General features: G+C 45.2%; 1 pseudogene; it reads left to right on the forward strand.

Moving 5' to 3' along the window:
* The first annotated feature begins 43 nt into the window (after positions 1-43).
* Positions 44-23,901, forward strand: LOC148430595 (uncharacterized; annotated as a pseudogene).
* The last annotated feature ends 3,965 nt before the right edge of the window (positions 23,902-27,866 follow it).

Raw genomic sequence — 27,866 nt, forward strand, 5'->3', positions numbered from 1 at the left:
GGGGCGTGGTTATCAACAGGGGGCGTTTCTTTTTTGTCGGCAGCTTCCGGGTCGCATTCCACTAACATCAGGAAGAAGCAGCAGGTGATGGTATTTATTGTTATTATACAGGGGGAGCAGACTGTGGTGCCTCATTACTTTCATCATACAGGCAGAGCAGACACCAGTGTTATATATAATACAGGGGTAACAGACCCTGGTGTTATGTTCAGCTGGAGCAACCTCTAGTGCTGCAATATGTATATACAGGTAGAGCAGACGCCAGTGTTGGTATATTACAGGTGCAGCAGATGCTTTGTTACTATAATACAGCTGGAGCAGACTCTGGTGCTGCATTATCATTATACAGGTAACAACAGAAGCAGGAAGTTCTCTCTATATTTTGGGGCACTCACCCTACTAATAATATAACGTAACCTGTAATAGTGTCAGTAAGAAATGACCGAGGTGTTATCTGTATAGCGCAATAAGTCAGGAAATACACAGAACGTAACAGAAAGAGGATATAAAGCCTGGTCTAACCAGGGCCAATAACCCCTCAGCACTGACCAGCTGTGTGATGGGAGACGTATATACTGATTATCTGTATCATTTATGGTCAGACACATACATCATCACCCAGTGCTCAGAGGTATGGGGAATATATATATATATATATATATATATATATATCACTATTAGTGTAAGGAGGTAGATTCCCTCTGTGTAATAAAGCGTCGGTAACCAGTTGAAGCGTCTGCGCATTTGATTTTAGATACAAAATAGGACCTTTGGCCTTTTTATGGTTTGTGTATTATAGTGTAACCTATTTATGTGTCTATGAGTTTTAATCACATGATATAATTGCCAGTAATTAAGTTATTTGCAGCAATGCTCCCACCCTTGGTGTATATATACATTTAGAATCTGTGTATGTGTGTATATATATATATATGTATGTATATATATATATATATATATACACACACACACACATATACACAGTATGTGAGTGTGTAACCGACTTTAATATTAGGGGCTCTGATACTATGGTTACAACCTGTGTTAATTCTCTTTAGTCTATCTCTTTCCTAGTGCCCCCTCCCAGCCTCTGATGATTGCAGACACCTGTAGTGGACAGAAGAACATTCCCACAGGTAAGATTGTCACTATCCTGTGATTTAATATTTTTCCTGTCTTCCAGCCGTCTCCTTGTACAGAATAGCACACATTAATAAATAACGCAATATTAGTCTGGATCTTTTCTCCCTCACAAAGTCTGGCCTCTGGTTATACGGTAGACGAGGATGAAACAAGGGACCCGATTGCCAGGTTCCCTCACAGATGTGGCCCTTAGTACATCCCATACACTTTTAGCCAATTTATATGCACATGTAGGTAACAATTTCCTCTTGCTTGGCCAATACCACTAATATTCTCAGTAATACAATAATACAGATCAGTGGTAGATGGAGCATCAGATGTAATATCCCTGTAGTTATTAGGGAATAACAGGATAGATGTATTACTAGTGGTGTTAGATGGAGATGTGACTAAGGGCTGATTCTCAGTAATACAATAATACACATCAGTGGTAGATGGAGCATCAGATGTAATAACCCTGTAGTTATTAGGGAATAACCGGACACATGTATTACTAGTGGTTAGATGGAGATGTGACTAAGGTCTCATTCTCAGTGATACAATACTACAGAACAGTGGTAGATGGAGCAACAGATGTAATATCCCTGTAGTTATTAGGGAATAACAGGACCCGTGTATTACTAGTGGTGTCAGATGGAGATGTGACTAAGGGCTGATTCTCAGTAATACAATAATACAGATCAGTGGTAGATGGAGCATCAGATGTAATAACCCTGTAGTTATTAGGGAATAACAGGACACATGTATTACTAGTGGTGTTATATGGGGATGTGACTAAGGGCTGATTCTCAGTAATATAATAATACAGATCAGTGGTAGATGGAGCATCAGCTGTAATAACCCTGTAGTTATTAGGGAATAACAGGACACATGTATTACTAGAGGTGTTAGATGGTGATGTGACTAAGGTCTGATTCTCAGTAATACAATAATACAGATCAGTGGTAGATGGAGCATCAGATGTAATATCCCTGTAGTTATTAGGGAATAACAGGACACATGTATTACTAGTGGTGTTAGATGGAGATGTGACTAAGGGCTGATTCTCAGTAATATAATAATACAAATCAGTGGTAGATGGAGCATCAGCTGTAATAACCCTGTAGTTATTAGGGAATAACAGGACACATGTATTACAAGTGGTGTTAGATGGAGATGTGACTAAGGTCTGATTCTCAGTAATACAATAATTCAGATCAGTGGTAGATGGAGCATCAGCTGTAATAACCCTGTAGTTATTAGGGAATAACAGGACACATGTATTACTAGTGGTGTCAGATGGAGATGTGACTAAGGTCTGATTCTCAGTAATACAATAATACAGATCAGTGGTAGATGGAGCATCAGCTGTAATAACCCTGTAGTTATTAGGGAATAAAAGGACACGTGTATTACTAGTGGTGTTAGATGGAGATGTGACTAAGGGCTGATTCTCAGTAATACAATAATACAGATCAGTGGTAGATGGAGCATCATCTGTAATAACCCTGTAGTTATTAGGGAATAATAGGACACATGTATTACTAGTGGTGTTAGATGGAGATGTGACTAAGGTCTGATTCTCAGTAATATAATAATACAAATCAGTGGTAGATGGAGCATCAGCTGTAATAACCCTGTAGTTATTAGGGAATAACAGGACACATGTATTACAAGTGGTGTTAGATGGAGATGTGACTAAGGTCTGATTCTCAGTAATACAATAATTCAGATCAGTGGTAGATGGAGCATCAGCTGTAATAACCCTGTAGTTATTAGGGAATAACAGGACACATGTATTACTAGTGGTGTCAGATGGAGATGTGACTAAGGTCTGATTCTCAGTAATACAATAATACAGATCAGTGGTAGATGGAGCATCAGCTGTAATAACCCTGTAGTTATTAGGGAATAAAAGGACACGTGTATTACTAGTGGTGTTAGATGGAGATGTGACTAAGGGCTGATTCTCAGTAATACAATAATACAGATCAGTGGTAGATGGAGCATCATCTGTAATAACCCTGTAGTTATTAGGGAATAATAGGACACATGTATTACTAGTGGTGTTAGATGGAGATGTGACTAAGGTCTGATTCTCAGTAATACAATAATACAGATCAGTGGTAGATGGAGCATCATCTGTAATAACCCTGTAGTTATTAGGGAATAACAGGACACATGTATTACTAGTGCTGTTATATGGAGATGTGACTAAGGTCTGATTCTCAGTAATACAATAATACAGATCAGTGGTAGATGGAGCACTAGCTGTAATAACCCTGTAGTTATTAGGGAATAACAGGACACATGTATTACTAGTGCTGTTAGATGGGGATGTGTCTAAGGGCTGATTCTCTATCACCATATTTCTTAGAGCTGATATAGAGTGATAAAAAGAAACTAACCTTTGTTGCAAAATATAACCCCTCACTTATCACCCGACCACATACACACACACATACACATATTGCCTCTTACAGTAACTACCTGAGTAAATAGAGCTTTTTTGTAATTTAAAACAACCTTTGCCATGAGAGCTCTCAGATTTCAAAGTACATCTTTCGGTGGTGCACGTTTAAGTATGATCCCTGTTTTTTGTATACACTAGATAAGTGAGCTTATCTAGTGTATATGCTATATTAAAGACAAAGACAGGAGTGAAATGACTGGGAATACTATGGCTTTGATTCAATTAGACGCAAAGGGGTGAGTTACCGCTACGACGGCTTGAAATCGCAACCAACTTACCCGCAACTTGCTCCGCTCATGGCCCGATCTAACCCCGCAACCGTGGATATTTATATGAGTGTGGTGGCACCGTAAGTGTGGCATATAGCTGTACTTACTTGTGGATGCAACTGTCATGTCTAATTGAATCGACCCTAAATCCTGGGGAATGTCACAGTGACATCACCTATAGCTATAGTAATAATACAGGGACATGACTGGGGAGGTGAGAGGATCTGGGAGTGCCAGTGACATCACCTATATTTATAGTAATAATACAGGGACATGACTGGGGAGGTGAGGGGATCTGGAAGTGTCAGTGTGACATCACTTATATCTATAGTAATAATCAGGTATATTTTACAGTGGGAACGGTCAGGAACAGACTTCCTGAAGCTCTTTAGCAAAATTATGTCATCGGGTACGGTGTTCCTGAACCTGTCTGCAAAGATGATTTTAGTGGCACTTGCAAAAACGAGTAATTGCCCCCGGACCAGCAGCCATGCTACAATGGCAATCATCAAGAAGTGACAGCCGCAGCATTTCAGATAAGCTGCCAGCCATGAGACAATCATAGCCTGTTGACCAGCAGCCAATCAGGAACAGCTTCCGGTCTGCGAGCTGTGATTGACTCGCAGTCGCCAGCTTTTTTGAAATGCTGAGGCTGTCCCTCAATCTAGATGACTGTGAGGATCAGCTCGTGCAGTGCGAACTGTATGTGGCTGGCTCCAGAGGACATCCCCACCCTCCACCCAGCCACTGCTGAGGAAGCTTTATGATCAAGGAAAAGTGAGGGGGGGAGGGAAGGGGTGGCAGTGTCGCACAGGGCGCAGTGCATTGTCGCACTCATACGGACCTGCAGAGTGCGAACACAACCGGAGCCGGCACTGATGGCTGTCATTCCTGGACGGATGCGGATCCGGTACCTATCCCCCCCAGTCCAGAGGTCAGTTAGTGTTCCTTGCCCTGTGCTCCCTGCCCCCAGTCCAGCGTTCCCTCCAAGTTCCCTCACAGACCAGTGTTCCCTGCCCTCCCCCCATTGGTACAGCACTCCCTGCCCTATGCCTCCCCCAAGGTCCAGCATTCCCTGCACTGTGCCCACCCAGGTCCATCCTTCCCTACCAGGCGCCCTCCAGTCCAGCATTCCCTACCATGTGGTTCCCCCATACAGCCTTCCCTGCCTTGTGTCCCCCATTAAGCTCCAACCTTCCCTTTCATTTGCCACCCCCGCACCATGTCTAGACATCCCTGTGCCTACAATAGATCCAGCCCGCCCTGTTCTGTACTTCCTGTTAGTCCAGCCCTTCCTGCCCTGCATACCAGCTTGGTCCAGCGCTCCCTACCCACAGCCCAAACTTCAAATTAAAAAAAAATATATTGGTTACGCACCAGCTGATGCCCCACTCCAATTTTAGTTCTGGCCACAGCCCCTTCCCCTAAGAATGGTTCCACCCACCTATTTTTCTACCAAAATACCATTGGTAATAATACAGGGGCATGACTGGGGAGGTGAGGGGATCTGGGAGTGTCACAGTGACATCACTTGTATCTATTGTAATAATACAGGGACATGACTGGGGAGGTGAGAGGGTCTGGGAGTGTCAGTGACATCACTTATATCTACAGTAATAATACAGGGATATGACTGGGGAGGTGAGGGGATCTGGGAGTGTCACAGTGACCACTTATATCTATATTAATAATACAGGGACATGACTGGGGAGGTGATGGGATCTGGGAGTGTCACAGTGACATCACTTATATCTATAGTAATAATACAGGGACATGACTGGAGAGGTGAGGGGATCTGAGAGTGTCACTAACGTCACTTGTATCTATAATAATAATACATGACAGTACAACTAGGGGATGTGTCTGGGTGATGACTGTATCATTGTGTGTGTCAGGTTCCTATAAGGTGTCAGGATGTCACTGTCTATGTCTCCATGCAGGAAGGGGTATATATAGAGGAACACGGGTCTGTACAAGGACGTGATGATGGAGAATCACCGGCCCCTCACATCACTGGGTAAGAGGAGACTGTCATTTATTGTACAGGGTAGAGCAGGTATGGGAGCCCTGTATACACACATTACCTGACAAGCACAAATATACAATGTACTCAGTCACTGTGTTTCCTATAGATGGACCCAGTAATAGAAATACCACATAGAGATGTCCCCATCATCTTTATTCACAGGATTATACAGAGGAGAATCACATGACCCCACAGGAGCATCAGGTAGATACCAGTATACCAAAGTGACTGTGACTATATGATCTATAGAGAATCTGTGTGTGTGTATTATACACTGATTATTTTACTGTTTATTCTCAATTAAATTAGACTTGATTGTTTTATGGGTCACAGAGTGAAGATCATGCTGATATTAAGGTAGGAGATACAGAGGGAGAAGAAGAGATGTATGTGACTGATATAAAGGTAGAAGTTATAGAGGGAGAAGAGATGTATGTGCCTGATATGACGACAGGAGATATAGAGGGAGAAGAGACGTATATGACTGATATGAAGGCAGAAGATATAGAGGGAAAAGAAGCGATGCATGTGACTGATATGAAGACAGAAGATATAGAGGGAGAAGAAGAGACGTATGTGACTGATATGAAGACAGAAGATATAGAGGGAGAAGAAGAGACGTATGTGACTGATATGAAGGCAGAAGATATAGAGGCAGAAGAAGAGACGTATGTGACTGATATGAAGACAGAAGATATAGAGGGAGAAGAAGAGACGTATGTGACTGATATGAAGACAGAAGATATAGAGGGAGAAGAAGAGACGTATGTGACTGATATGAAGACAGAAGATATAGAGGGAGAAGAAGAGACGTATATGACTGATATAAAGGCAGAAGATATAGAGGGAGAAGAAGAGACGTATGTGACTGATATGAAGGTAGAAGTTATAGAGGGAGAACAGACGTATGTGACTAATATGAAGACAGAAGATATAGAGGGAGAAGAAGAGACGTATATGACTGATATAAAGGTAGAAGATACAGAGGGAGAAGAAGAGACGTATGTGAGGAGTGATAAGCAGTGTAAAGAGGAGGAAAACCCTACAGATGTCAGCACAGGTGAGTAATAAACACTTATTTCAGAAAAGAGTCACACTCTATTCAGTCACTACAGCAATCTCTTATCCTACACCCTCCTCTGTCAGTACAAACTAATGAATAAAATGTATATGCACAGTGGGGGAGTCAGGAGCCATCGCCATTATTATACTCCTGCTTTCCCCCTCACATCATGTCACTGTGTGTTACCAGCCCAGAGATCTGACCAGTCTCCTCCCCACACTCTCTGGTGTATCTCATACATCAGGAGCCATCAGCCTCTATTATACTCCTGCTCTCCTCTTCACATCATGTCACTGTGTGTTACCAGCCCAGAGATCTGACCAGTCTCCTCCCCACACTCTCTGGTGTATCTCATACATCAGGAGCCCTCAGCCCCTATTATACTCCTGCTCTCCCCCTCACATCATGTTACTGTGTGTTACCAGCCCAGAGATCTGACCAGTCTCCTACCCACACTCTCTGGTTTATCTCATACATCAGGAGCCATCAGCCCCTATTATACTCCTGCTCTCCCCCTCACATCATGTCACTGTGTGTTACCAGCCCAGAGATCTGACCAGTCTCCTCCCCACACTCTCTGGTGTATCTCATACATCAGGAGCCATCAGCCTCTATTATACTCCTGCTCTCCTCTTCACATCATGTCACTGTGTGTTACCAGCCCAGAGATCTGACCAGTCTCCTCCACACACTCTCTGGTGTATCTCATACATCAGGAGCCCTCAGCCCCTATTATACTCCTGCTCTCCCCCTCACATCATGTTACTGTGTGTTACCAGCCCAGAGATCTGACCAGTCTCCTCCCCACACTCTCTGGTTTATCTCATACATCAGGAGCCATCAGCCCCTATTATACTCCTGCTCTCCCCCTCACATCATGTCACTGTGTGTTACCAGCCCAGAGATCTGACCAGTCTCCTCCACACACTCATATCTTTGTCTGCTACCAGCTACTCATGTTCTTTACTGTCCACTACAAAAATTACCTTTGTCGATGTTCCTCCCCATGCCCTTCAATGGGATATTACCCATGATCCTTCCTGACCACTACTGCCTGACATTATCAATGATCACTTATGGTAATAACATCTTTGCATGTGATTTCTTGTACTGATTTTATTCTGTTTTACCAGAGATATGAACCAGACCTGTATAAATATCTTTTAGGAAAGTATTACATTTTCTGCCTGGAGGTCCACAGCGAGGGTAATGGTGGATCCCGATTGTTTAAAATGTGGATTCTTCTGTTCCATTGTGCATGTTCCAGTATATCCCCTTAGAGGCTAGAGCGTATCTAACCTCCAGTGAAGATATTAATTCCTAGAGAGATACAAACTGGTTATTTTACATTTACTGAGATAGAGATCCGGAGAGTGTGAGGACACAGCAGGATGCAACTAGTATGACCTGTGTGTGATATAATGTATAGACCATGCCTGCACTCTGTTACACATACTGAGATGGAGATATGGAGAGTGTGAGGACACAGCAGGATACAGCTAGTATGTCCTGTGTGTGATATAATGTATAGACCATGCCTGCACTCTGTTACACATACTGAGATGGAGATATGGAGAGTGTGAGGACACAGCAGGATACAGCTAGTATGACCTGTGTGTGATATAATGTATAGACCATGCCTGCACTCTGTTACACATACTGAGATGGAGATATGGAGAGTGTGAGGAAACAGCAGGATACAGCTAGTATGTCCTGTGTGTGATATAATGTATAGACCATGCCTGCACTCTGTTACACATACTGAGATGGAGATATGGAGAGTGTGAGGACACAGCAGGGTGCAGCTAGTATGTCCTGTGTGTGATATAATGTATAGACCATGCCTGCACTCTGTTACACATACTGAGATGGAGATATGGAGAGTGTGAGGACACAGCTAGTATGTCCTGTGTGATATAATGTATAGACCATGCCTGCACTCTGTTACACATACTGAGATGGAGATATGGAGAGTGTGAGGACACAGCAGGATACAGCTAGTATGACCTGTGTGTGATATAATGTATAGACCATGCCTGCACTCTGTTACACATACTGAGATGGAGATATGGAGAGTGTGAGGACACAGCAGGATACAGCTAGTATGACCTGTGTGTGATATAATGTATAGACCATGCCAGCACTCTGTTACACATACTGAGATGGAGATATGGAGAGTGTGAGGACACAGCAGGGTACACCTAGTATGACCTGTGTGTGATATAATGTATAGACCATGCCTGCACTCTGTTACACATACTGAGATGGAGATCCGGAGAGTGTGAGGATACAGCAGGGTGCAGCTAGTATGTCCTGTGTGTGATATAATGTATAGACCATGCCAGCACTCTGTTACACATACTGAGATGGAGATATGGAGAGTGTGAGGACACAGCAGGATACAGCTAGTATGTCCTGTGTGTGATATAATGTATAGACCATGCCTGCACTCTGTTACACATACTGAGATGGAGATATGGAGAGTGTGAGGACACAGCAGGATACAGCTAGTATGACCTGTGTGTGATATAATGTATAGACCATGCCTGCACCCTGTTACACATACTGAGATGGATATATGGAGAGTGTGAGGACACGGCAGGATGCAGCTAGTATGACCTGTGTGTGATATAATGTATAGACCATGCCTGCTCTCTATTACACACACTGAGATGGAGATATGGAGAGTGTGAGGACACAGCAGGATACAGCTAGTATGACCTGTGTGTGATATAATGTATAGACCATGCCTGCACTCTGTTACACATACTGAGATGGAGATATGGAGAGTGTGAGGACACAGCAGGGTACAGCTAGTATGTCCTGTGTGTGATATAATGTATAGACCATGCCTGCACTCTGTTACACATACTGAGATGGAGATATGGAGAGTGTGAGGACACAGCAGGATACAGCTAGTATGTCCTGTGTGTGATATAATGTATAGACCATGCCTGCACACTGTTACACATACTGAGATGGAGATATGGAGAGTGTGAGGACACAGCAGGGTGCAGCTAGTATGACCTGTGTGTGATATAATGTATAGACCATGCTTGCACTCTGTTACACATACTGAGATGGAGATATGGAGAGTGTGAGGACACAGCAGGATACAGCTAGTATGACCTGTGTGTGATATAATGTATAGACCATGTCTGCGCTCTGTTACACATACTAAGATGGAGATCGGAGAGTGTGAGGACACAGCAGGATGCAGCTAGTATGACGTGTGTGCTATAATGTATAGACCATGCCTGCACTCTGTTACACATACTGAGATGGAGATACGGAGAGTGTGAGGACACAGCAGGGTGCAGCTAGTATGTCCTGTGTGTGATATAATATATAGACCATGCCTGCACTCTGTTACACATACTGAGATGAAGATATGGAGAGTGTGAGGACACAGCAGGATGCAGCTAGTATAACGTGTGTGATATAATGTATAGACCATGCCTGCACTCTGTTACACATATTGAGATGGAGATACTGAGAGTGTGAGGACACAGCAGGATACAGCTAGTATGTCCTGTGCGTGATATAATGTATAGACCATGCCTGCACTCTGTTACACATACTGAGATGGAGATACGGAGAGTGTGAGGACACAGCAGGATACAGCTAGTATGACCTGTGTGTGATATAATGTATAGACCATGCCTGCGCTCTGTTACACATACTGTAATGGAGATATGGAGAGTGTGAGGACACAGCAGGGTACAGCTAGTATGACCTGTGTGTGATATAATGTATAGACCATGCCTGCGCTCTGTTACACATACTGAGATGGAGATATGGAGAGTGTGAGGACACAGCAGAGTGCAGCTAGTATGACCTGTGTGTGATATAATGTATAGACCATGCCTGCGCTCTGTTACACATACTGAGATGGAGATATGGAGAGTGTGAGGACACAGCAGAGTGCAGCTAGTATGACCTGTGTGTGATATAATGTATAGACCATGCCTGCGCTCTGTTACACATACTGAGATGGAGATATGGAGAGTGTGAGGACACAGTAGGATACAGCTAGTATGTCCTGTGTGTGATATAATGTATAGACCATGCCTGCACTCTGTTACACATACTGAGATGGAGATATGGAGAGTGTGAGGACACAGCAGGATACAGCTAGTATGTCCTGTGTGTGATATAATGTATAGACCATGCCTGCACTCTGTTACACATACTGAGATGGAGATATGGAGAGTGTGAGGACACAGCAGGATACAGCTAGTATGTCCTGTGTGTGATATAATGTATAGACCATGCCTGCACTCTGTTACACATACTGAGATGGAGATATGGAGAGTGTGAGGACACAGCAAGATGCAGCTAGTATGACCTGTGTGTGATATAATGTATAGACCATGCCTGCACTCTGTTACACATACTGAGATGGAGATATGGAGAGTGTGAGGACAGCAGGATACAGCTAGTATGTCCTGTGTGTGATATAATGTATAGACCATGCCTGCACTCTGTTACACATACTGAGATGGAGATATGGAGAGTGTGAGGACACAGCAGGATACAGCTAGTATGACCTGTGTGTGATATAATGTATAGACCATGCCTGCACTCTGTTACACATACTGAGATGGAGATATGGAGAGTGTGAGGACACAGCAAGATGCAGCTAGTATGACCTGTGTGTGATATAATGTATAGACCATGCCTGCACTCTGTTACACATACTGAGATGGAGATATGGAGAGTGTGAGGACAGCAGGATACAGCTAGTATGTCCTGTGTGTGATATAATGTATAGACCATGCCTGCACTCTGTTACACATACTGAGATGGAGATATGGAGAGTGTGAGGACACAGCAGGATACAGCTAGTATGACCTGTGTGTGATATAATGTATAGACCATGCCTGCACTATGTTACACATACTGAGATGGAGATATGGAGAGTGTGAGGACACAGCAGGGTACAGCTAGTATGTCCTGTGTGTGATATAATGTATAGACCATGCCTGCACTCTGTTACACATACTGAGATGGAGATATGGAGAGTGTGAGGACACAGCAGGATACAGCTAGTATGACCTGTGTGTGATATAATGTATAGACCATGCCTGCACTCTGTTAGACATACTGAGATGGAGATATGGAGAGTGTGAGGACACAGCAGGGTGCAGCTAGTATGTCCTGTGTGTGATATAATGTATAGACCATGCCTGCACTCTGTTACACATACTGAGATGGAGATATGGAGAGTGTGAGGACACAGCAGGATACAGCTAGTATGACCTGTGTGTGATATAATGTATAGACCATGCCTGCACTATGTTACACATACTGAGATGGAGATACGGAGAGTGTGAGGACACAGCAGAATACAGTTAGTATGACCTGTGTGTGATATAATGTATAGACCATGCCAGCACTCTGTTACACATACTGAGATGGAGATATGGAGAGTGTGAGGACACAGCAGGGTACACCTAGTATGACCTGTGTGTGATATAATGTATAGACCATGCCTGCACTCTGTTACACATACTGAGATGGAGATATGGAGAGTGTGAGGACACAGCAGGATACAGCTAGTATGACCTGTGTGTGATATAATGTATAGACCATGCCTGCACTCTGTTACACATACTAAGATGGAGATCCGGAGAGTGTGAGGATACAGCAGGGTGCAGCTAGTATGACCTGTGTGTGATATAATGTATAGACCATGCCTGCACTCTGTTACACATACTGAGATGGAGATATGGAGAGTGTGAGGACACAGCAGGATACAGCTAGTATGACCTGTGTGTGATATAATGTATAGACCATGCCTGCACTCTGTTACACATACTGAGATGGAGATATGGAGAGTGTGAGGACACAGAAGGATGCAGCTAGTATGTCCTGTGTGTGATATAATGTATAGACCATGCCTGCACTCTGTTACACATACTGAGATGGAGATCCGGAGAGTGTGAGGACACAGAAGGATGCAGCTAGTATGACCTGTGTGTGATATAATGTATAGACCATGCCTGCACTCTGTTACACATACTGAGATGGAGATATGGAGAGTGTGAGGACACAGCAGGATACAGCTAGTATGTCCTGTGTGTGATATAATGTATAGGCCATGCCTGCACTCTGTTACACATACTGAGATGGAGATATGGAGAGTGTGAGGACACAGCAGAATACAGTTAGTATGACCTGTGTGTGATATAATGTATAGACTATGCCTGCACTCTGTTACACATACTAAGATGGAGATCCGGAGAGTGTGAGGACACAGCAGGGTGCAGCTAGTATGACCTGTGTGTGATATAATGTATAGACCATGCCTGCACTCTGTTACACATACTGAGATGGAGATATGGAGAGTGTGAGGACACAGCAGGGTACAGCTAGTATGACCTGTGTGTGATATAATGTATAGACCATGCCTGCACTCTGTTACACATACTGAGATGGAGATATGGAGAGTGTGAGGACACAGCAGGATACAGCTAGTATGACCTGTGTGTGATATAATGTATAGACCATGCCTGCTCTCTGTTACACATACTGAGATGGAGATATGGAGAGTGTGAGGACACAGCAGGGTACAGCTAGTATGACCTGTGTGTGATATAATGTATAGACCATGCCTGCACCCTGTTACACATACTGAGATGGAGATATGGAGAGTGTGAGGACACAGCAGGATGCAGCTAGTATGACCTGTGTGTGATATAATGTATAGACCATGCCTGCACTCTGTTACACATACTGAGATGGAGATATGGAGAGTGTGAGGACACAGCAGGATACAGCTAGTATGTCCTGTGTGTGATATAATGTATAGACCATGCCTGCACTCTGTTACACATACTGAGATGGAGATATGGAGAGTGTGAGGACACAGCAGGATACAGCTAGTATGTCCTGTGTGTGATATAATGTATAGACCATGCCTGCACTCTGTTACACATACTGAGATGGAGATATGGAGAGTGTGAGGACACAGCAGGATACAGCTAGTATGACCTGTGTGTGATATAATGTATAGACCATGCCTGCACCCTGTTACACATACTGAGATGGAGATATGGAGAGTGTGAGGACACAGCAGGATGCAGCTAGTATGTCCTGTGTGTGATATAATGTATAGACCATGCCTGCACTCTGTTACACATACTGAGATGGAGATATGGAGAGTGTGAGGACACAGCAGGATGCAGCTAGTATGTCCTGTGTGTGATATAATATATAGACCATGCCTGCTCTCTATTACACACACTGAGATGGATATATGGAGAGTGTGAGGACACAGCAGGGTGCAGCTAGTATGACCTGTGTGTGATATAATGTATAGACCATGCCTGCTCTCTATTACACACACTGAGATGGATATATGGAGAGTGTGAGGACACAGCAGGGTGCAGCTAGTATGACCTGTGTGTGATATAATGTATAGACCATGCCAGCACTCTGTTACACATACTGAGATGGAGATATGGAGAGTGTGAGGACACAGCAGGATACAGCTAGTATGACCTGTGTGTGATATAATGTATAGACCATGCCTGCACTCTGTTACACATACTGAGATGGAGATATGGAGAGTGTGAGGACACAGCAGGATACAGCTAGTATGACCTGTGTGTGATATAATGTATAGACCATGCCTGCACTCTGTTACACATACTGAGATGGAGATATGGAGAGTGTGAGGACACAGCAGGATACAGCTAGTATGACCTGTGTGTGATATAATGTATAGACCATGCCTGCACTCTGTTACACATACTGAGATGGAGATATGGAGAGTGTGAGGACACAGCAGGATACAGCTAGTATGACCTGTGTGTGATATAATGCATAGACCATGCCTGCACTCTGTTACACATACTGAGATGGAGATAGGAAGAGTGTGAGGACACAGCAGGATACAGCTAGTATGTCCTGTGTGTGATATAATGTATAGACCATGCCTGCACTCTGTTACACATACTAAGATGGAGATATGGAGAGTGTGAGGACACAGCAGGATACAGCTAGTATGACCTGTGTGTGATATAATGTATAGACCATGCCTGCACTCTGTTACACATACTGAGATGGAGATATGGAGAGTGTGAGGACACAGCAAGATGCAGCTAGTATGACCTGTGTGTGATATAATGTATAGACCATGCCTGCACTCTGTTACACATACTGAGATGGAGATATGGAGAGTGTGAGGACAGCAGGATACAGCTAGTATGTCCTGTGTGTGATATAATGTATAGACCATGCCTGCACTCTGTTACACATACTGAGATGGAGATATGGAGAGTGTGAGGACACAGCAGGATACAGCTAGTATGACCTGTGTGTGATATAATGTATAGACCATGCCTGCACTATGTTACACATACTGAGATGGAGATATGGAGAGTGTGAGGACACAGCAGGGTACAGCTAGTATGTCCTGTGTGTGATATAATGTATAGACCATGCCTGCACTCTGTTACACATACTGAGATGGAGATATGGAGAGTGTGAGGACACAGCAGGATACAGCTAGTATGACCTGTGTGTGATATAATGTATAGACCATGCCTGCACTCTGTTAGACATACTGAGATGGAGATATGGAGAGTGTGAGGACACAGCAGGGTGCAGCTAGTATGTCCTGTGTGTGATATAATGTATAGACCATGCCTGCACTCTGTTACACATACTGAGATGGAGATATGGAGAGTGTGAGGACACAGCAGGATACAGCTAGTATGACCTGTGTGTGATATAATGTATAGACCATGCCTGCACTATGTTACACATACTGAGATGGAGATACGGAGAGTGTGAGGACACAGCAGAATACAGTTAGTATGACCTGTGTGTGATATAATGTATAGACCATGCCAGCACTCTGTTACACATACTGAGATGGAGATATGGAGAGTGTGAGGACACAGCAGGGTACACCTAGTATGACCTGTGTGTGATATAATGTATAGACCATGCCTGCACTCTGTTACACATACTGAGATGGAGATATGGAGAGTGTGAGGACACAGCAGGATACAGCTAGTATGACCTGTGTGTGATATAATGTATAGACCATGCCTGCACTCTGTTACACATACTAAGATGGAGATCCGGAGAGTGTGAGGATACAGCAGGGTGCAGCTAGTATGACCTGTGTGTGATATAATGTATAGACCATGCCTGCACTCTGTTACACATACTGAGATGGAGATATGGAGAGTGTGAGGACACAGCAGGATACAGCTAGTATGACCTGTGTGTGATATAATGTATAGACCATGCCTGCACTCTGTTACACATACTGAGATGGAGATATGGAGAGTGTGAGGACACAGAAGGATGCAGCTAGTATGTCCTGTGTGTGATATAATGTATAGACCATGCCTGCACTCTGTTACACATACTGAGATGGAGATCCGGAGAGTGTGAGGACACAGAAGGATGCAGCTAGTATGACCTGTGTGTGATATAATGTATAGACCATGCCTGCACTCTGTTACACATACTGAGATGGAGATATGGAGAGTGTGAGGACACAGCAGGATACAGCTAGTATGACCTGTGTGTGATATAATGTATAGACCATGCCTGCACTCTGTTACACATACTGAGATGGAGATATGGAGAGTGTGAGGACACAGCAGGATACAGCTAGTATGTCCTGTGTGTGATATAATGTATAGGCCATGCCTGCACTCTGTTACACATACTGAGATGGAGATATGGAGAGTGTGAGGACACAGCAGAATACAGTTAGTATGACCTGTGTGTGATATAATGTATAGACTATGCCTGCACTCTGTTACACATACTAAGATGGAGATCCGGAGAGTGTGAGGACACAGCAGGGTGCAGCTAGTATGACCTGTGTGTGATATAATGTATAGACCATGCCTGCACTCTGTTACACATACTGAGATGGAGATATGGAGAGTGTGAGGACACAGCAGGGTACAGCTAGTATGACCTGTGTGTGATATAATGTATAGACCATGCCTGCACTCTGTTACACATACTGAGATGGAGATATGGAGAGTGTGAGGACACAGCAGGATACAGCTAGTATGACCTGTGTGTGATATAATGTATAGACCATGCCTGCTCTCTGTTACACATACTGAGATGGAGATATGGAGAGTGTGAGGACACAGCAGGGTACAGCTAGTATGACCTGTGTGTGATATAATGTATAGACCATGCCTGCACCCTGTTACACATACTGAGATGGAGATATGGAGAGTGTGAGGACACAGCAGGATGCAGCTAGTATGACCTGTGTGTGATATAATGTATAGACCATGCCTGCACTCTGTTACACATACTGAGATGGAGATATGGAGAGTGTGAGGACACAGCAGGATACAGCTAGTATGACCTGTGTGTGATATAATGTATAGACCATGCCTGCACCCTGTTACACATACTGAGATGGAGATATGGAGAGTGTGAGGACACAGCAGGATGCAGCTAGTATGTCCTGTGTGTGATATAATATATAGACCATGCCTGCTCTCTATTACACACACTGAGATGGATATATGGAGAGTGTGAGGACACAGCAGGGTGCAGCTAGTATGACCTGTGTGTGATATAATGTATAGACCATGCCTGCACTCTGTTACACATACTGAGATGGAGATATGGAGAGTGTGAGGACACAGCAGGATACAGCTAGTATGACCTGTGTGTGATATAATGTATAGACCATGCCTGCACTCTGTTACACATACTGAGATGGAGATATGGAGAGTGTGAGGACACAGCAGGATACAGCTAGTATGACCTGTGTGTGATATAATGTATAGACCATGCCTGCACTCTGTTACACATACTGAGATGGAGATATGGAGAGTGTGAGGACACAGCAGGATACAGCTAGTATGTCCTGTGTGTGATATAATGTATAGGCCATGCCTGCACTCTGTTACACATACTGAGATGGAGATATGGAGAGTGTGAGGACACAGCAGAATACAGTTAGTATGACCTGTGTGTGATATAATGTATAGACTATGCCTGCACTCTGTTACACATACTAAGATGGAGATCCGGAGAGTGTGAGGACACAGCAGGGTGCAGCTAGTATGACCTGTGTGTGATATAATGTATAGACCATGCCTGCACTCTGTTACACATACTGAGATGGAGATATGGAGAGTGTGAGGACACAGCAGGATACAGCTAGTATGACCTGTGTGTGATATAATGTATAGACCATGCCTGCTCTCTGTTACACATACTGAGATGGAGATATGGAGAGTGTGAGGACACAGCAGGGTACAGCTAGTATGACCTGTGTGTGATATAATGTATAGACCATGCCTGCACCCTGTTACACATACTGAGATGGAGATATGGAGAGTGTGAGGACACAGCAGGATGCAGCTAGTATGACCTGTGTGTGATATAATGTATAGACCATGCCTGCACTCTGTTACACATACTGAGATGGAGATATGGAGAGTGTGAGGACACAGCAGGATACAGCTAGTATGTCCTGTGTGTGATATAATGTATAGACCATGCCTGCACTCTGTTACACATACTGAGATGGAGATATGGAGAGTGTGAGGACACAGCAGGATACAGCTAGTATGTCCTGTGTGTGATATAATGTATAGACCATGCCTGCACTCTGTTACACATACTGAGATGGAGATATGGAGAGTGTGAGGACACAGCAGGATACAGCTAGTATGACCTGTGTGTGATATAATGTATAGACCATGCCTGCACCCTGTTACACATACTGAGATGGAGATATGGAGAGTGTGAGGACACAGCAGGATGCAGCTAGTATGTCCTGTGTGTGATATAATATATAGACCATGCCTGCTCTCTATTACACACACTGAGATGGATATATGGAGAGTGTGAGGACACAGCAGGGTGCAGCTAGTATGACCTGTGTGTGATATAATGTATAGACCATGCCTGCTCTCTATTACACACACTGAGATGGATATATGGAGAGTGTGAGGACACAGCAGGGTGCAGCTAGTATGACCTGTGTGTGATATAATGTATAGACCATGCCTGCACTCTGTTACACATACTGAGATGGAGATATGGAGAGTGTGAGGACACAGCAGGATACAGCTAGTATGACCTGTGTGTGATATAATGTATAGACCATGCCTGCACTCTGTTACACATACTGAGATGGAGATATGGAGAGTGTGAGGACACAGCAGGATACAGCTAGTATGACCTGTGTGTGATATAATGTATAGACTATGCCTGCACTCTGTTACACATACTGAGATGGAGATATGGAGAGTGTGAGGACACAGCAGGATACAGCTAGTATGACCTGTGTGTGATATAATGTATAGACCATGCCTGCACTCTGTTACACATACTGAGATGGAGATATGGAGAGTGTGAGGACACAGCAGGATACAGCTAGTATGTCCTGTGTGTGATATAATGTATAGACCATGCCTGCACTCTGTTACACATACTGAGATGGAGATATGGAGAGTGTGAGGACACAGCAGGATACAGCTAGTATGACCTGTGTGTGATATAATGTATAGACTATGCCTGCACTCTGTTACACATACTAAGATGGAGATCCGGAGAGTGTGAGGATACAGCAGGGTGCAGCTAGTATGACCTGTGTGTGATATAATGTATAGACCATGCCAGCACTCTGTTACACATACTGAGATGGAGATATGGAGAGTGTGAGGACACAGCAGGGTACACCTAGTATGACCTGTGTGTGATATAATGTATAGACCATGCCTGCACTCTGTTACACATACTGAGATGGAGATATGGAGAGTGTGAGGACACAGCAGGATACAGCTAGTATGACCTGTGTGTGATATAATGTATAGACTATGCCTGCACTCTGTTACACATACTGAGATGGAGATAGGAAGAGTGTGAGGACACAGCAGGGTGCAGCTAGTATGACCTGTGTGTGATATAATGTATAGACCATGCCTGCACTCTGTTACACATACTAAGATGGAGATCCGGAGAGTGTGAGGATACAGCAGGGTGCAGCTAGTATGACCTGTGTGTGATATAATGTATAGACCATGCCAGCACTCTGTTACACATACTGAGATGGAGATCAGGAGAGTGTGAGGACACAGCAGGGTACAGCTAGTATGTCCTGTGTGTGATATAATGTATAGACCATGCCTGCACTCTGTTACACATACTGAGATGGAGATATGGAGAGTGTGAGGACACAGCAGGATACAGCTAGTATGTCCTGTGTGTATTATAATGTATAGACCATGCCTGCACTCTGTTACACATACTGAGATGGAGATATGGAGAGTGTGAGGACACAGCAGGATACAGGTAGTATGACCTGTGTGTGATATAATGTATAGACCATGCCTGCACTCTGTTACACATACTGAGATGGAGATATGGAGAGTGTGAGGACACAGCAGGATACAGCTAGTATGTCCTGTGTGTGATATAATGTATAGACCATGCCTGCACTCTGTTACACATACTGAGATGGAGATATGGAGAGTGTGAGGACATAGCAGGATGCAGCTAGTATGTCCTGTGTGTGATATAATGTATAGACCATGCCTGCACTCTGTTACACATACTGAGATGGAGATACGGAGAGTGTGAGGACACAGCAGGGTGCAGCTAGTATGTCCTGTGTGTGATATAATGTATAGACCATGCCTGCACTCTGTTACACATACTGAGATGGAGATACGGAGAGTGTGAGGATACAGCAGGGTGCAGCTAGTATGTCCTGTGTGTGATATAATGTATAGGCCATGCCTGCACTCTGTTACACATACTGAGAAGGAGATACGGAGAGTGTGAGGACACAGCAGGGTGCAGCTAGTATGTCCTGTGTGTGATATAATGTATAGACCATGCCTGCACTCTGTTACACATACTGAGAAGGAGATATGGAGAGTGTGAGGACACAGCAGGATACAGCTAGTATGACCTGTGTGTGATATAATGCATAGACCATGCCTGCACTCTGTTACACATACTGAGATGGAGATAGGAAGAGTGTGAGGACACAGCAGGATACAGCTAGTATGTCCTGTGTGTGATATAATGTATAGACCATGCCTGCACTCTGTTACACATACTAAGATGGAGATATGGAGAGTGTGAGGACGCAGCAGGATACAGCTAGTATGACCTGTGTGTGATATAATGTATAGACCATGCCTGCACTCTGTTACACATACTGAGATGGAGATATGGAGAGTGTGAGGACACAGCAGGGTACAGCTAGTATGACCTGTGTGTGATATAATGTATAGACCATGCATGCACTCTGTTACACATACTGAGATGGAGATACGGAGAGTGTGAGGACACAGCAGGGTACACCTAGTATGACCTGTGTGTGATATAATGTATAGACCATGCCTGCACTCTGTTACACATACTGAGATGGAGATATGGAGAGTGTGATGATACAGCAGGGTGCAGCTAGTATGACCTGTGTGTGATATAATATATAGACCATGCCTGCACTCTGTTACACATACTGAGATGGAGATATGGAGAGTGTGAGGACACAGCAGGGTGCAGCTAGTATGACCTGTGTGTGATATAATGTATAGACCATGTCTGCACTCTGTTACACATACTGAGATGGATATATGGAGAGTGTGAGGACACAGCAGGGTACAGCTAGTATGTCCTGTGTGTGATATAATGTATAGACCATGCCTGCACTCTGTTACACATACTGAGATGGAGATATGGAGAGTGTGAGGACACAGCAGGATACAGCTAGTATGTCCTGTGTGTGATATGGTTACACAGTATGGAGATGGGGGTACAGCCGAGCACTTCTTATAGTTACACAGTATGGAGATATTGGGGTACAGCCGGGCATGTCTTATTATAGTTACACAGTATGGAGATGTTGGGTACAGCCGGGCACGTCTTATTATAGTTACACAGTATGGAAATGTTGGGGTACAGATGGGCATGTCTTATAGTTACACAGTATGGAGATGTTGGGGTACAGCCGGGCACGTCTTATTATAGTTACACAGTATGGAGATGTTGGGGTACAGCCGGGCACGTCTTATTATAGTTACACAGTATGGAGATGTTGGGTCTACAAACGAGCACGTCTTATTATACTTACACAGTATGGAGATGTTGGGGTACAGCCGGACATGTCTTATTATAGTTACACAATATGAGATATTGGGGTACAGCCGGGCATGTCTTATAGTTACACAGTATGGGGATGTTGGGGTACAGCCGAGCACGTCTTATAGTTACACAATATGAGATATTGGGGTACAGCCGAGCACGTCTTATTATAGCTACACAGTATGGAGATGTTTGGGAACAGCCAGGCACGTCTTATAGTTACACAGTATGGAGATGTTTGGGTACAGCCGGGCACGTCTTATTATAGTTACACAGTATGGAGATGTTAGGATAAAGCCGGGCACTTCTTATAGTTACACAGTATGGAGATGTTTGGGTACAGCCGGGCATGTCTTATTATAGTTACACAGGATGGTATAGTTCTGCAGGGGTGCTAATTCCCATATAATTATTCTGTTCCCAGCAGATGGACACAGCAGCAGGAATAACTCGGGCAGATGTCTCATATTATCTCCAGATTGTGACCTAGTCGATAACTTCTCACAGGACTCTCCAGGAGGAACCCCCATTATCCCCAGTATACATCCAGCATCTCACAGTGCAGATATATCCTCTGATCCCTCTAACCATGAGGAATGTTCCCCTGAAAATCCCAGTAGTATTACACACAGCTCAGATCACACAGGTGATAAACCATTGTCTTGTTCTGAGTGTGGGAAAAGTTTTACCAAGCGGATCAGTCTTTCTATACATCAGAAGAGAGTACACGCAGCTGAGAGGCCTTTTCTGTGTTCTGAGTGTGGGAAATGTTTTACTCTGAAAAGTGATCTTACTAGACACACAAAGATTCACACAAATGAGAGGCCATATTCATGTTCTGAGTGTGAGAAATGTTTTATACATAAATCAGCTCTTGTTAAACATCAGAGAACTCACACAGGTGAGAAACCATTTCCATGCTCTGAGTGTGGGAAATGTTTTACACATAAAACAAATCTTGTTACACATCAGAGAATTCACACAGGTGAGAAACCATTTTCATGTTATGAATGTGGGAAATGTTTTACACAGAAATCAGATCTAGTTACACATGAGAGAACTCACACAGGTGAGAGGCCATTTTCATGTCCTGAGTGTGGAAAATGTTTTATATGTCATTCAAAACTTGCTTCTCATAAGAGAACTCACACAGATGAGAGGCCATTTTCATGCTCTGAGTGTGGAAAATGTTTTACAGAGAAATTTGCTCTTGCAACACATCAGAGACACCACACAGGTGAGGCCATTTTCATGTTCCGATTGTGGAAAATGTTTAACACGGAAAATAGATCTAGTTACACATCGGAGAATTCACACAGGTGAGAAACTATTTTCATGTTCTGAATGTGGGAAATGTTTTACACACATCAGCGAACTCACACAGGTGAGAAACCATTTCAATGCTCTGAGTGTGGGAAATATTTTACAAGGAAATCACATCTTGTTACACATCAGAGAAGTCACACAGATGAGAAACCATTTTCATGCTCTGAGTGTGGGAAATGGTTTACACATAAATCAGATCTTGTTACACATCAGAGAATTCACACAGGTGAGAGGCCATTTCCATGTTCTGAGTGTGGGAAATATTTTACACACAAATCAGCTCTTATACATCATAGAAGTCACACAGGTGAGAAACGATTTCCATGTGCTGAGTGTGGGAAATGTTTTACACAGAAATCTGCTCTTTTTTTTGTCATCAGAAACGTCACACAGGAGAAAAACGATGTGTATGAGCGTCTAGAAATATATAGAAATTGCAGCGGTATTTGCAGTACTGTAATATTGGGAATTATCAGAACAAGCATAAATACAATGTTAGCCTAGATTGCTGTCCCTGGTTGATGGAGGGTAAATGACATTTGCATTATCGCACTATGTGCCTGATTCAGCAGCGGAAGCAAATGCAGTTGCAGTCGCTTACAGATCGCAGTTGCTAATATATGCTAATGCAGAGGCACAGCCGCCATAACCACGCCCACTGCTGCCTTCTCATTATCATCCAATGTCGCCCTCCTGTGTAATCGGTACCATCGCCGCACATTAAGCAGTCACACAGCATTTACATCAGATCTGACCAGCCGCAAACACTGCAGCTCTCCTGACACGCAGAGACGTCTCATGCTGCAGCTGCCATCGCAATGGCTAATTTATACACACACATGACATGGCAATCACACGGACAGACAAGCCTGCAGGACATGGCGATCACACGGACAGACATGCCCATGACATGGCGATCACACGGACAGACATGCCTGCAGGACATGGCGATCACACGGACACACAAGCCTGCAGTTTTCTGTCCACCCCCGTTACCTCCCCCAAACGCTGTCACCCTGCCACTCACTATGTGATGTATTCCTCTTTGCATCCATAATCACAATGTGATCACTGCGCAAACAATCGATTTGTGTAGATTTCGGCAATGCATCCACTGCTGAATCAGCTTTTATATACTAATATAATACAATATAATATTTCTACTTCAGGGTCCACAGGGTGACCTTGGGGTATAGCTGGATCCTCGGGCACCACGGAGTTAAAGATTTTAGCTGCTCCCAGGATGCACTTGGGTCCATCCTCCTCTATACCCCGCCCCCGGGCCACAGGCACCTCAGTTTAAGCTGGTGCCCGGCCAGAGTCGGGTCACCCTGCGGGGGGGGGGTTGCAGCCCCCTAAAGCTTTTTATTTTATAACTTAGTTAACTTTATTTTTTTACTATAGTTTTTTTCTCCAGAGTGGCAGCGATGGGCTGTCTGTACAGACGCCCATGCTGCCGCTCCTCCCTGCTGGTGCCGCGACGCCAGTACTGAACTGGGGATCGCGGCGGGGGAAGCCAGAGTCTGTACTAGCCGGACTCTGCTTTCCCCCGGGACTGCTGCCGGAGACGCCGGGGAGATCAAGGTAAGCCGCGCACCGCTGATTAGCGGCGGTGCACGGGTTCCTCTTAAATGCAGTCCCATGCCCCCGGTCTAGGGGACAGACCGAGGGCGCTAGCAGTGGCGGCGGGCTCCCCCTCCATTGGAGGCATACCCCGCCAGACCACTAGACCACCAGGGTGAATAACGCGGCAAGCGGGATGCCGGAAACCCGGGGGTTAATATGTTAGCCAGGGGAGGAAGCCTTGCCTGTCTAGCGGCTCAGCGTGCCTTTCAGCTAGTAGTCTGGCGTCGCTGAGCTGCAGTTACTCGGGCCACTCCTCTGAGGTCTCCAGCAGCCATTTTCTCTGTGGCAGTGCAGATACTCTTAGGGAGCATGCGGACCTGTCCCCCTGTGTACCTCTCCCCTGCAAAAGGACAGTGTACACAGCACTATAGCCCTCCCAGACACTGAATCTGGGCAGGTTGATTGTAGTGGAAAGGTGCAGTGAGTATATCTTCCTGCATGGTATGTGACTTTTGCTAGTGCTGCCTGTCTGCTAATTTCTACTTACTGTCAGCCTATACCTATCCCTTCTCCTACAAGCCCTACAGGTGTGCGGGGGAAGGGTGTTTCTACTGACCTCACTTATATAGATCACGTGTTTGTGAGGTCCGTCACATACGGTTGTGTGCTACACAGTACCATATTGTGGGCTGTTGTCCAGCATACTGGTGAGTGCGCACGTTTTCTTCCTATGTCATAACTGTATATTTAATTATATAGTCTGTCATGTCTGAGGAGGAGATTGAGCACTCCGTGGCTCCGGTATTGTTTTCCTGCAGGCGCTGTTCTGCAGGAGTGGAGGAGGATTTGTCGCAGGACGGCCTGTGCGGACGGTGCCAGGCGATCCCTGGTACGTCTAAACCTATGTCGCAGGAGCCACCATGGGCGATGTTTTCCCAGGTGCTGGTGTCCATCGCGGACCGTCTGTCGGTCCCGACTGCCGCCCCTACTAGGGCATTGCCCCAGCCTACCATCCCCCATTCCCCGGGTGTCCCACAATTATTGCAGACTCCCCCGGGTCTCAGCCTGTTGGTCCCTATGCGGGGTTGCCAATGTATATACAGTCCACCCCTGTGGCGCAGCAGGCTGTGGTGCCATTTCAGGCTCCTGTGGCAGCTCCACCCTGGGTGGATGCGCTTTCCCACACTATCCAAGATTCCCATGTAACACGCCTCATCAGGAGTGCTACTTTGCCATTGCCGTCTATATCCTCGCTGAAGGATCCTATGGACAGGAAGTCTATTTACTCTCAGGGGCTGTAGCCCGGCCGTCCATGGCCATCTCCTGGGTGGCCAAGGCCATTGAGGGTTGGGCCAACGCCTTGGAGGATACGTTTACGGATGAAGCTCCGGATGTCCAGAGGGCGTTGTTAGGACAGATGAGAGATGCCGCTTCCTACATTGGAGAAGCATCTTTGGATGCTAGCCTGCTGACCTCTAGGGTTTCGGAGGCAGCAGTGTCTGCTCGCAGATCCTTGTGGTTGAGGTCTTGGAGAGCAGACGTTGATTCAAAGAAAGGCTTGGAGGCCTTACCTTTTAATGGAGAGTTACTATTTGGTCCGGACCTGGACAAAATAGTAGATACCCTGGCAAAATCCAAGTCAGCCTTCCTCCCTTCTGCTACGACACCCGCTAAGGTCCGAAGCTCGGCCTTTCGCTCCTTTCGGGTTCAGGGCAAGGCAAAGGGTCATTCCTTCCCTTGGCAGTCTGCAACCAAGACTGCCTCGAAGCTAAAGAAGCAAGCCTGGAGTGCTAGGCGCCCTTCTTCCAAGCAAGAAGATAAGCCTTCTGCGTGATGGGACGGGCCTCCCTCTGGGGGACCCCAGAGTGGGAGGCCGACTTCTTCAATTTGCCCAGTGCTGGCACAATACCACCACGGATGCCTGGGTGCGAGAAGTGGTCTCCCAGGGGTACGCCCTGTTGTTTCGGCACAGGCCGCCTCGCCAGTTTTTTTGCATTAGCCCTTCTCAGGACAAAACCAAGGCCTTGCAGGTTCAGGAAGCCATAGAGGCCTTGCTGACGGCGGGGGTCATTATACCCGTACCACAATCTCAACGTGGGATGGGGTATTACTCTATGCTGTTTCTGGTGCAGAAACCCAATGGCTCTCATCGCCCCATCAATTTGAAGTCCCTGAACAGGTTTCTCAGGGTTCCCAAATTCAGGATGGAAACTTTGCGTTCCATCATTCTGGCGATGGAACCGGGGGATTATATGGTCTCCCTGGATATCCAGGACGCCTACCTCCATGTGCCTATAGCAACATCGCACAAACGGTTTCTGCGGTTTGCTATTCTCCACTACCAATTCAGGACTCTACCCTTTGGCCTCTCCACGGCACCAAGGGTATTTACCAAGGTGATGGCGGTCATGGCGGCTCACCTTCGGAGCCAGGGGATACGGTTGCTACCGTATCTAAACGACCTCCTCTTGCTGGCAAGCTCCCCGGAGGTACTGATCCAGCATCTCCACCTGACGATCGCTTGTCTACAGGCGCATGGGTGGTTGATCAACTGGAAGAAGTCCTCCCTCTTCCCATCACAGCGGATGGTTCATTTGGGGGCCCTGCTGGACTCTCGTCAGCAACGGATTTTTCTGACTCCAGAGAAGGTCTCCTCCTTACAGCTGCGGATTCACAGTTGTCTAAGCAGTGGCAGAGTGTCGGTGCACTCAGCAATGAGAGTTTTGGGGTCCATGGTGTCGGCATTTGACATGGTGGAGTTTGCCCAGTTCCATTCCAGGCCCCTGCAGAGGCTGATTCTTTGTGGAATGGATTACCACACAGGATCCGCTCTCAGATGCTGGTGTTGTCCTCGGAGGTGCGTCTGTCCCGGGCCTAGTGGCTACAGACTGCTCATCTCCTCGAGGAGCG

The sequence above is a fragment of the Taudactylus pleione genome, unplaced genomic scaffold (assembly GCF_031769625.1).
Source record: "Taudactylus pleione unplaced genomic scaffold, aTauple2 ptg003562l, whole genome shotgun sequence".
NCBI classification, from domain to species: Eukaryota; Metazoa; Chordata; class Amphibia; order Anura; family Myobatrachidae; genus Taudactylus; species Taudactylus pleione.